Source organism: Bison bison, unplaced genomic scaffold, assembly GCF_000754665.1.
Source record: "Bison bison bison isolate TAMUID 2011002044 unplaced genomic scaffold, Bison_UMD1.0 scf7180017864160, whole genome shotgun sequence".
Classification (NCBI taxonomy): Eukaryota; Metazoa; Chordata; class Mammalia; order Artiodactyla; family Bovidae; genus Bison; species Bison bison.
This window is the reverse complement of record NW_011494732.1, coordinates 9,349,539-9,361,257: the sequence shown is the minus strand read 5'-3', so window position 1 is coordinate 9,361,257 and position 11,719 is coordinate 9,349,539.

Here is an 11,719-nt window from a genome sequence, read left to right as displayed (position 1 = left end):
CCTGCTAATGCAGGTGATAATAAGAGACACAGGTTTCACCCCTGGATCAGGAAGATCCCCTGGAGGAGGGCATGGCAACACACTCCAGTATTCTTGCCTGGAGAATCCCATGGACAGAGGAGGTTGATGGGCTACTATCCATAGGGTCGCAGAGAGTTGGACGTGACTGAAACGACTTAACATGCATGCATAGTTGATTTATGAGCTGCTTTTTAAGAGTACCTCCAAACTGCCAATGACAGCAGAATCAGTGACTCTTTCCTGAGCATCTACTTATTTTGGTCCTTTTCTGGGAGCCAAGCATATAGCAAACAATGAGCCATGATTCCTTCCCACAAGCAGCTTGAAGAGCGGCTACACAGGTGTCAGGTAACAGAAAGCCTGCGTACTAAGTCACTTCAGTCATGTCCGACTCTTTGAGATCCTACGGACCGTAACCCTCCAGGCTCCTCTGTCCACGGGATTCTCCATGCAAGACTATTAGAGTGGGTTGCCATGCCCTCCTTCAGGGGATCATCCTGACTCAGGGATCAAACCCTCGTTTCTTACACCAGGTTGTGGAGGACAGTGCAGTGTTTACTGCAGGGCACCGAGCACAGAGCTCAGGCAGCTAGCATTTGAGAGGCCTGACCTCCCTGACGGCTTTCAGGGAGAGGTTTTTGAAGCCAGGGTGAGGGTAAGGGTTGTGGGATGTGTGAACGGCTGGTGGATATTCTTCTGATTGGCTGGTGGTGAATTACTTGGGAGTCGACATCATCAGCCTCCTGGCCCCCAGGTTGCCCGTGGCGTCTACGTGCTTATTGTCAGCATGTAGTTAGCTTCTTCCGCCTGGTCGGGGTTTCAACCTCTGCAAAACAGCTTGAAGGATTTGTCTCAGAATATTATCTATAGCCCTTGAGAAGGAACTAAAGGTCCCGGACTTTGTTTAACGGCTAAACAATTATTTTGTCCTGCTTGACTGTTTCCCTTTGTTTCTGGCTTTTGTTTCTTCCTTGATGAAACTTATTCTTTAGAACTTGGGGAAGGCCTCGGAGGCTAAAGTTTTACTACAAACAAGAGTCAGGTGAAGAATGGAGGGGGGGATGGTGAGAGAGGCCTTCTGTCCTGCGAAGGCCCCTGCTCAGTTACATGAGGTTGGTTCAACTCTTATCTCCATTTTACAGATGAGGAAACTGATGTAAGGAAGGACTAAGTGTATAGCCCCAAATCATACACCTGGTAAGCAACAGTCTGGGATTGGGGATGTGAGGGGGTCCTGACTGCACTAGTAACTGTAACCCTATTCTGCCTTTCTCTCAGCAAAGCAAAATCTAAGTGTGTCTTATGTGAGTCTGTAAACATTTTGGGAAGAGAAGTTATATTTCAAGCTAAGGCTTTGCAAAGGACTTGGGGTTGGGGACGATTTCTCAGGGGAGGGTTCACTCCATGGTGGTCAGAGTTGAGCAAGCAGGATTAGGGATGGGGAGGTCCCTTGCCGGCAGAAGAAAATACATGAGCCAAGGTGAAAGGTATGTCCCTTTTACAATCCTTTGATGGTTCTCCATTGTTCAAAGGATTGAGTCCAAGCTTCATTCAAGACTTGCAGAGCCTTCTGGGATCTTTCCCCAGGACCCCTCTCTCCCCCAGCTCCCCTAACTCCCTCCCCTTGCACTGTAGCCCCACCTAACCTCCCTCTGTTCCTCTAACCAGACAGGCCCTCTCTTGCTCCCAGAACTTTGAATACACTGCTCTCTCGCTCCAGTGCTTATTCCTCCAGCCCCTCCTTTGGCTAAATCTTTAAGATCTCAGCTCAGACTCCCACCAGACTGGCCAGAGGCCCTCATCATTACCCTCATCCCAACCCAGCACATCTTGAAACAGCTGGGAATTTGTGTAGCAGAATAAGTAATAATAACAATCACAAAACCCCAAACTGATCCGAACTGCTCTGCTTTAAAGAATGAGGGGAGAAATAGTCCAAGTAAAGGGAAAGATCCCTACTAATTTAATATTTGCTCAACAAATATTTACTGGGCACGTGCAAAGCGCAAGGCAACTGGGCCGGGTATGAGGTTACCCTATCTTCCCACTTTGAGAACCTGGTGAGATAAAGAGAAAAGTAAAGCTTTCATTTCAGTGGTCATTCATCAGTTTTGGGTCACTGAAGGTGAGACCCTGAGCAGAAGCAGACAGAACAGAGAGCCCACCTACTGGAAATAAATATGTATTGAATGGATGATTGAATGAATGAATGGTGAGTGTGGGTCTCCCTGGGAAATGAGCCCAAGAGCCTGATCTCAGACCCCAGAAACCCAGCTTATTTCAGTTCTGAGAGGTTCCAGTTTAGAAACACAAGCGTTGTCATCAGAACAGATGACTAGGCCCCTCCCCAGAGATCTCCAGTGATATAACAGAGGAATATCGTTCCGGGGTCTCACGTCGATGATGCTGCCGCCAGGGTAGGGGCTGCCCAGAACCTGCTTCTATGCTCTGCTTCTTTGACCTAGCTCTCTGGAAAGTTGTATCCTCCACCCATCTCCACCCCCCTCCCAACTGCCTGCCAGCCAGCCGCTGCCAATGGTAATATATGGAGATGACTTGATTTGACCTTGAAGGGAAGAAACAAATTAATGTGTCTCAAAATAAATTCTGGGAATCAGTGACTGGCTTTTCCTCCACCCCCTCCTCTAAGTGCCTCACAAGTTGTGCATCATAATGTGAAAATCAATACTGTCTTGTCCACGAGCCAACACCTGGAGCTGATGGGGTACGGGGCTGTGGGAGGTCCCCTCCCACCCAACAGCCAGGAGTTGTCAGAAGGGGTGGGAGGACTCATGGTCTGTTGTGAGCTCTGCTTTCTGGTTGCTGAGGGCTGGCTCAAGTCACCCTGTCTGTGGTGAGAGCAGCCCACTCGACCACCAGCTCCAAGTTCTCCCAGGTATGAGCAGATGGGGACTCCTGGGGGCTCCCTGGGGCTCCCAAGGAAAAGGGAAAGGCAGTCGTGTGAAATGGTGACTCCAGGGTCATTCTCCAAGGAGAACTGAGATACGGGGAGGGGAGGAGACTCCAGGCCCAGCCCCCACGATTCAGCCATTCAATGTATATTTCTTGAGTGCCTTTCTTCAGACTTGGCACCAATTCAACTATATACCCAGGTACAATGGAGCCAGGTGTCCAAATATTGAAACACTTTAGCACCGTTTGATAAATAGCCCTGCCTCTTAAGCTGCCAGCTACCGTCCTATCCTTTACTGAGCACGTCTTTTTGTTCTAATGCTTTGACCACTTAGCACCTTGCTGACCCTGGAGGGACTGTGCCTCCCAGAGATAGCCTGCAGGCACGCCTGTCTTATGGAAACCAACCCAGAGCCCCCACCGCAAGCTTTATCACATTCTGAGCCACCACCCACCTGCCCTGCTCATTCCAGGTCAGGTACCAAACAACTAGGGCTAGCCCCTATGCCTCAGAGCTTACTGAAATTATTCAAACTAGGCCATTCCAAGTCTGTTTCCTCCACCTCACCTGTTCATTCTCACAAAAACCACAATACAGGCTTCCTTCTGCCTCACGAATGTCCACCTTCCCTCTGCCTCACAAATGACCCTGTGCTTCCCCGTGTGGCCCCCAAAGCACAGTCAGTCCCCTCCTCTTGGAATCTGAGTATAGCAAGTTATTTTTTTCTTCAATTGCAATCATCATCTGATCTTTTAACTATTCCATACCTACAATATAACAATAAAAGCGACATTTTGAAATCTAGACCCCTTCCTCCCTCTACCTTCTCCCATTTCTTTCTAGGAACCAGTAGCTGCCTTTGGACCAGTGGCCATTCTGAATAACCAGTGTCCTGGTCCTGCAAGTTAGTAAAGGTTTTTAACATCTCCCCCCCTCCACCCCCAGGCCTCCTATATATCAGGCACCATGCTGGATGCTGGAGAATAAGACAGACGTGAATCTCTGGCCTTGAAGGTATTATGGGAGTCTCAGGCCATATGTAACAAGCAAAGAAAACAGCAGGGCCCAGGGCTGAACTAAGTGTGAGCTCTGAGATCATGGAGCACCAAGGCTGTTAGGGTTCTGAATTCTGGTCCCAGTTCTGCTGCTCCCCTCTCCATATCCCTTTGTGTGACCTTGACCTCTGTTGGTGGGAATTTGTTTACTTTTCATTAAAAATTTTTTTTTGACCACACTGTGCGGCATATGGGATCTTAGTTCCCCAACCAGGGATTAGAACTTGTGCCCTCTGCAGTGGAAGCATGGAGTCTTAACCTCTGGACCACCAAGGAAGGCCCGTTTGTTTTCTTATTTGCAAAAATGTGTGATGGTGATGCACGGCTGGTGTGAGGATTACATGTATGCATGCAAAGTGCTCAGCCCACAGGTGCTCATGCAGAATAAGACCACATGGATGGGGAGCAGTAGGTGGTCTCAGTCTGAACCCTGCCTGGAAGGTGGAAAGGAGGGTCTGCCAGGGACCCATGTCAGGTTGGAGAAGGCAATGGCAACCCACTCCAGAACTCTTGCCTGGAAATCCCGTGGATGGAGGAGCCTGGTAGGCTGCAGTCCATGGGGTCGCTAAGAGTCAGACACGACTGAACGACTTCACTTTCACTTTTCTCATTCATGCATTGGAGAAGGAAATGGCAGCCCACTCCAGTGTTCTTGCCTGGAGAATCCCAGGGATGGGGGAGCCTCGTGGGCTGCCATTTCTGGGGTTGCACAGAGTCGGACATGACTGAAGCGACTTAGCAGCAGCAGCAGCAGCACATAAGGTTACTGAACCAGTAGCCCCAAGTCTGTACCTGACACTCTCCCAGCACCTGCCTTCCAATTCTTAATGTCTCCATTTGGGAGAAGAGTGGGAATTAAAGGCATTGCGGGGATTTTAGGCTCCAGTGTCAGGGGTCTAGTGGTAATCCTGATACCATACCTCTATCGTCTTAGTTGCCAACCCTCACCCCCTTGCCCAAGAATGAACCTATTGTGTTTTTAATTTAACTTTTACTTTATATTGGAGTATAGTTGATTGACAATGTTGTGTTAGTTTCAGGTATACAGCAAAGTGATTCAGTTACACATATATTCATTCCTTTTCAGATTCTTTTCCCACAGAGGTTATTACAGAATATCGAGTAGAGTTCCCTGTGCTTTACAGTAGGTCCTTGTTGATCGCCTATTTTAATAGACTAGTGTGTATACGTTAATCCAAAACTCCTAATTCATCCTTCCCTCCACCTTTCCCCTTTGGTAACCATAAGTTTGTTTTCAAAGTTTGTGAGTCTGTTTCTGTTTTATAAACAAGTTCATTTGTATCATTTTTTTAGAGTTCACATATAAGCAATATATGATATTTGTCTTTCTCTGACTTGCTTCACTTAGTTTGATAATCTCTAGATCCATCCCAGTTGCTGCAAATGACATTATTTCATTCTTTTTAATGACTGAGTGAGATTCCATTGTATATATGCGCCACATCTTCTTTATCCATACCTTTGTCAATGGACATTTAGGTTGCTTCCACATCTTGGCTATTGTGAATAGTGCTGCTATGAACATTGGGCTGTATGGGTCTTTTTGAATTATGGTTTTCTCTATGTATGTGCCCAGGAGTCAGACTGTTGGGTCATATGGTAGTTCTACTTTTAGCTTTTTAAGTAACCTCCATTATTGTTTTTCATAGTGGTTGTACCATGAACCTATTATTTTTAAATCAGGAGAAACCTGCAAATACAACTTTGGAATATGAATCACACACACACACACACACACACATATATATATATAATACACATTATATATATATAATATATATATATATAAAATATATATCCCTAGAACACAGGAAGGGTTCAGAATATCAGCTACTACCATCACTGCTGTTATTGTTGGTTATTCTGTAAAACCACCATGGTGGAGAGAGGTCATTTTAAAAGAGAACATGGGGCAAGGGAGAGGGGCAGACAACAGGCTGGCAGTCAATTACAGTATTTTCCTCCCTGGAAGATTTGGAAGTTGAAGAGAGATGCAGGTGGGTGATGCTGCTTGGCTAGGCTCACGCCTCCCTCCATCAGCCAGGGTGCTCACCCAGGCTGGAGACCAGGCACCCAGCCTCCAGCATCCCTCACTGGCTGAGCGAAAGGTCGGGGTGGGGAAATACTCAGCTCATGCTCTAGAAATCCTCTTAGGGATTCGGATGTTATTGATCTCTGGTGGGGGGCACTGGGCATGGATATTTTTAAAAAGCTCTCCAAGGATTTCAATTCACAGCTAGGGTTAGGAACTACTGGAGAATCAGGGTGAGGGTTGTATAGGAGGAGCCCAGGGGAGGCTTGGACCCAGCCTGGGTGAGGTGAGAGTAGTTCCTGGGGGCTTCTAGGAAGAAGTGTTGTCAAAGTTGAAAGGATGAGTATTAATAACAATAAAATTAAATGTTTAGTAGCTGCAAGGGACTGTCCATTCTCTTCACATCCATTTTTCCGTTTAATCTATAGCCAAACTGCAGTGATTTAGAAATGTGCCCAGGTTCCCACAGCTGGGAAGTGGCAGAGTGGCTGAGCCAGTTTTAAACTCGGGCAGACTGGTTCCAGACCAGTGTTAGCTTGGCTGGGGGGCAGGCGGGGTGGGAAGAAGGATTAAGGGTTTCTGGCAGAGGGAATAATGCCAGAAAAAAAACAAAGCTCTTAATCCTGGCTCAGAGCCTCAGTCTCTTTACCTATAAAATGGGGCCCATCCATTGCCAGCCCTGAACATCCCCCAGAGGGTGACTGGGACGATGAGTGAGAGTGTGCAAATCAAACAGGACCACTGCTTCAGTTATTATCAGCAGCCCAGCAGCCCAGTAAAGCAGGGAGGCCAGAGAAAAGTCATGGACCAGCCGTCTTGGACACGTTGCCTAGTGACCTGACATCATGGGACCATTTCCTTTTTCCTTTGCCTGTTTGTGCTCCATCAGAGCTGCGTGACAGACTAGCTTGTTCTGATTCTGACAGTGACAGCTTACCAAATCCACAGCAGACAGCATGACAGAGCTGACTGCCAATGGATGCGCGCGTGCACACGCGCACACAGCCACACAAACCTCAGATCTAAGCCAGCACTGACACAGTTGACGGAGGACAAAGAAGGCCTTACAGAAGTGCCGGAAACTGAGAGTATCAAGGAAATGACAGTCCACTCCAGTATTCTTGCCTGGAGAATCCCATGGACAGAGGAGCCTGGCGGGCTACAGTCCGTAGGGTCACACAGAGGACACAGGGCGTGTCCAAGATTTTATACTAGATCAGCAGTCCCCAAAGTGAGTTCCATCAAAAGAAAAAGGAATGGGTTGGGTTCTGCAGTCAAATAATTTTGGAAAATCCTGGGTTAGATGAAACTCACTCTTTAGTCTGGTGATGTGTGTTGTGAACATCTAAGAAGAGGGTTCAGCTAGTAGCTCTTTTTGCATCAGTTTAGCCTAAAATCAAATGGCCTAAAACAATCAACATTTAATATTATATGGTTTCCAAGGTTCAGGAATTCAGCTAAGGCTGAGCTGGTGGTTCTGATTTGGGGTTTCTTATGAGGTTGAATGAAGATGGTAGACAGGTCTGCAGTCATCTGAACGTTTGACTGGGGCTGAAGGCTTTCTTTTTTTGAAATATAGTTGATGGACAATAGTGATTCCGTTACATATATATAAATTCTTTTTCAAAGTCTTTTCCCTTATGGGTTATTACAGAATAGTAATTCCCTGTGCTACATAGAGGTCCCTGGAGGGACTACTTCTTGTGGTCATTGCTAGAGGACTCAGACCCATACCAAGTGGGCTTCTCCAAAAAGCTGCTCAAGTGTCCTCATGACATGGCAGCTGGCTTCCCCTGGAGCAATCAATCCAAGAGAGAGTGAGACAAAAGCCCGAGAGGTCTTTTGTGCCCTATCCATGAAAATGGCATGACACCACTCTGCTCTTTGAAATTAGACAGTGTCGCCAAGGAGGAACAGTGTTGCCAGCGGGTCAGAATTTGTTCTGACCTGAGGCAAGAGATCTGGGTTCAGATACTCCTGACGCCAACACTCAGAGACGAAGATCTCCCCTAGCGACAGAAGTAGGGGATGTGAACACTCCCTTGAGGAGACAAACATCAGGCTTTTGGACCCTGGGCCCCTAGTAGCCCCAGGGTGGTTAAGTCACCAGATACAAACTCATGTAAACCAGAGTACCCGGAAGTCAGGGGAGGTGTGCTCAGCAAAGCCTATGAGGAGATTCGAGTGGCTCACCAGCAGTGTCTGCTGCATTTATACTCAGGGATCATTGGAAATGACAAAATGGCTCAACAAGAGGGGATTAAGCTGGACAAATGATGGTGCTTCCACACAATGGGAGAAAGTACGCAGCCATTAACTACCAAGCTCCCAAAGATGGTTTATTGTCATGGTACGGGGGGCGGAAAGTCGGCCTCAATCAGTCTGTATAATACTCCGTTTAAAAGAAATATAAATTTGCATTTATATTCTAGTTGTTTTAAAGTGACACTATGGTGGATGTTCAAGTTATTTATTCATTTTTCCTTTGTGCATTTATGGGTTGTTTGAATGTTTTGCCTTTAAGACAAGTAAACCTAGGTGCTATATTTAAGATTTGATTCTCAGAAGGGACCCTTTAACGCTCCGTATTACCTGATATGCCTTTTCCTTCCCCTCTGACAACTTGGCATGTGTGCCATGTAATTGTTTTGTAATTGTTATGCGCACACACTCCAGGACTGGACCACCCTGATTGGAATTCTGCTCCATCATTTATAAGCTGGGCATCCTTGAGCAGATTCCTTAACTTCTTTGTGCCTCGGGCTTCTTGGCAATAACGCAGAGGTGATGATAGAGTGCTTTGTAGGGCTGTGCTGAGGAACGGAATGAATCAAGATATGTAAATGGCTTGGAGCATTCCTGGCTTGTAGAGAGCACTTTGGCTAGGTGGACCTACCTTCCCCGGCCCCGCCCTCTTCCCTGATGAATCTGAGCGGTTAAGGTCTTGTTTTGTTCTTTCTCTTCTCATTAAAGCTATCCTTCTGTTGCATCCCTTTGGAATCCTTCCAGGTGTACTGTGTGGGTAGTGATGAATTAATCAGGTTGCCCAGCCACAGGCACCCTTGCTCAATCCTTGGCTCCTCCAGGGAATGCCCTTCGACCCAGTTTCGGAAGCTCCAGAGAGCCGGGGGCCCAGGGGAGGCACACCTGCAGCTTCTGCCTGGTCGCTTCCATGTCACTTCCCGCTGGCCCCAGCCTCTTAATAACCCTTGTGCTAGTTTCATTGGGAATATTGCCTTCACAGGGCCCTGTCCTTCCTTCACCAAGGGTGGGCACGTGGCCCAGGCTAAGCCGATGAGTTTCTCATAGGAATATGAACCTTTGTCAAGCTGGAGGATGGGAAAGAGCTGAAGCTGATTCATCCCAGTGACAAGGCACATTTTTCTTACTCTTCGGCTCCCTGGAGTGGCCCCATTCCTGTTTCAGGGAGGGGGACTCCTTCCAGGCCCTGAGGATGGGCTCTTGTCTAACACTCAGAAATGAATTGTCTGAGAAGACATGTACTGACAAAGCAAAAAGATTTTATTGAGAAGGGGTACCCGGGCGGAGAGCAGTAGGGAAAGGGAACCCAGGAGAACGGCTGTGCCACATAGCTCACAGTTTCAGGTTTTAAGGTAAGAGGGTTAGTCTCCAAGTTGTCTCTGCCCAGTCATCTTGTTTGACTCATATTTGGTCTGATTTGGGGTCCTTCCTGGTGGCACACACATCTCTCAGCCAAGATTGGTTCCAGCGTAAAGGATTCTGGGAGGTTGGTAGGGCGATATTGTAGGCTGGTGTCTCCTCCCTCCTTTTGGCCTCTCCCGAATTCTCCTGGTGAGTTTTTGGCAGCAGCACCACATTCCTTATCATTCCACAACAGGACCTCCTGTTGTGAGACAAGAAGCGAGTCATTATCATCATGCCTGGCTAACACGGGCAGTTTCAGTCAGTGGTTCCCTAACATTTTCTGGGGTCCACTGCTGAGTTTTCTTTTCGATTATTTGTGCTCTACCATATCCTTTCCTCCCTAAACTAGGTAAAGTCCTTCTGTTTCTCTTGAAACCAGTGAACACCAGCTGCTACAGTGCGACAGGAAGAGAGAGAAACAGAAAGAGGCAGGGCTGAGCGGCATCTCCACGCCACCTACGAAGGGACATCTGAGTTCTGATCCAGCTCAACAACTAACTCCTCCCATGACCCTGGGCAAGTCCTCCCACCTCTTCCTTTGCTCCTCCACCTCCTGGAAACATCCCATAAATGCAGTGTGCTGGGGATCCTGTCCTAACCCACCTCTGCTTCTCCCTGGGGTCATCACACAGTCTGTAGTTCCAATGACCGCCTCTAAACTAACACACCCAGTTCCTCCTTCTGGTCCAGATTAGCTCTCCAGACCTCCAAGTACCTCCTGGACATTTCCACCAAGGCTTTCTCAAACTCCCCACGTGCAAAAAAACCGAGTTCAGGATCGCTTCCTGCACACTGTTCCCCTGCCTCCCTCCCCCACTTTGGTGCATGACATGAACACACACCTCTCCCCCCGAAAACCCAGAGTTCCCCTGGACTCCTTGCCTGCCTGTCAGCAGGCACCATCCACACTCTCTGAGGCCCTCTGTCATATGAGTGCTCCTGTTTGTCTAGCAACTGTCACTTTACAACATCCATTCACCTGTTGGTCACTTAACCCTCTCGAGTCTGAGGAAAGTCCCAACAAGCCCTCACAACTCCCGACCCAAGGAAATAAGGAATAAGAAGGGAAACGACCTGGCCAAGGCCCCGTAGGAAGTAGAAGGCAGTGCTGGGACTTGAACCCAGGACTGTCTGAGCCCATACCCCACGTGAGGGCCAGTATTCCCTCTGTCCATGGTGCCTGAAGGGCTTTCCAGGTGGCTCAGTGGTAAAGAATCTGCCTGTAATGCAGGAGACTCAGGTTCGATCCCTGGGTCAGGAAGATCCCCTGAAGAATTCTGGAGATGTCAACCCACTCTAGTATTCTTGCCTGGAGAACCCGTGGACAGAGGAGCCTAGCAGAATACAGTCCACAGGATTGTAAGAGTCGGACACAGCTTAGTGACTAAACAACAACAACCATGGTGCCCACATCAGGAGAAGCAAGATTTGGGCTAATGACTCTCTGGCTGGTTACTAAGGTCCATGGGGTGCAAACAGCAACAGTGTTTTTCATGAGCTCATGGGCTCCACCCAGTTCCTAATCTGAGCTTGAGCTTGTGACCTCGGAACTCATCTCCCAGACAACCAGAGTGATGCAGCAAACAGAGGGAGCTGAGCTGCCCGGGCAGGGTTGGAGGTGCAAGCCCAGGATGGTTGCGTGTGTGTGGGGTGGGGGCTGCCAACATCCACAAGAGCCTCGCCCAGAACCTCCCCTCCCTATGAGCCAGAGGAATCCAGCACCGGTCCTAGCAGAGCCACCACGAGCTGAAAGCCCAGGAGTCTGGGAGGGTGGAGACCTGCGATGAGCACAAAAGCCTGCTGGGCCAGGGCCCTGGGCCCTGGGAAAGGTATGGGAGACTCAGGCTCCGCACCTGGCCTTAACTCCCACGTGAATCCAGCATCTGAGCCCCTCTCACCCCCTCCTTGCCCCCACCTCAGTCTGAGCCTCTGTCACAGCCTAGGCTATTTCCTTCCTTGTCCCTGTAATCAATTTTCTTTTGGTAAAATATATAACAGAAGTTGTCATCT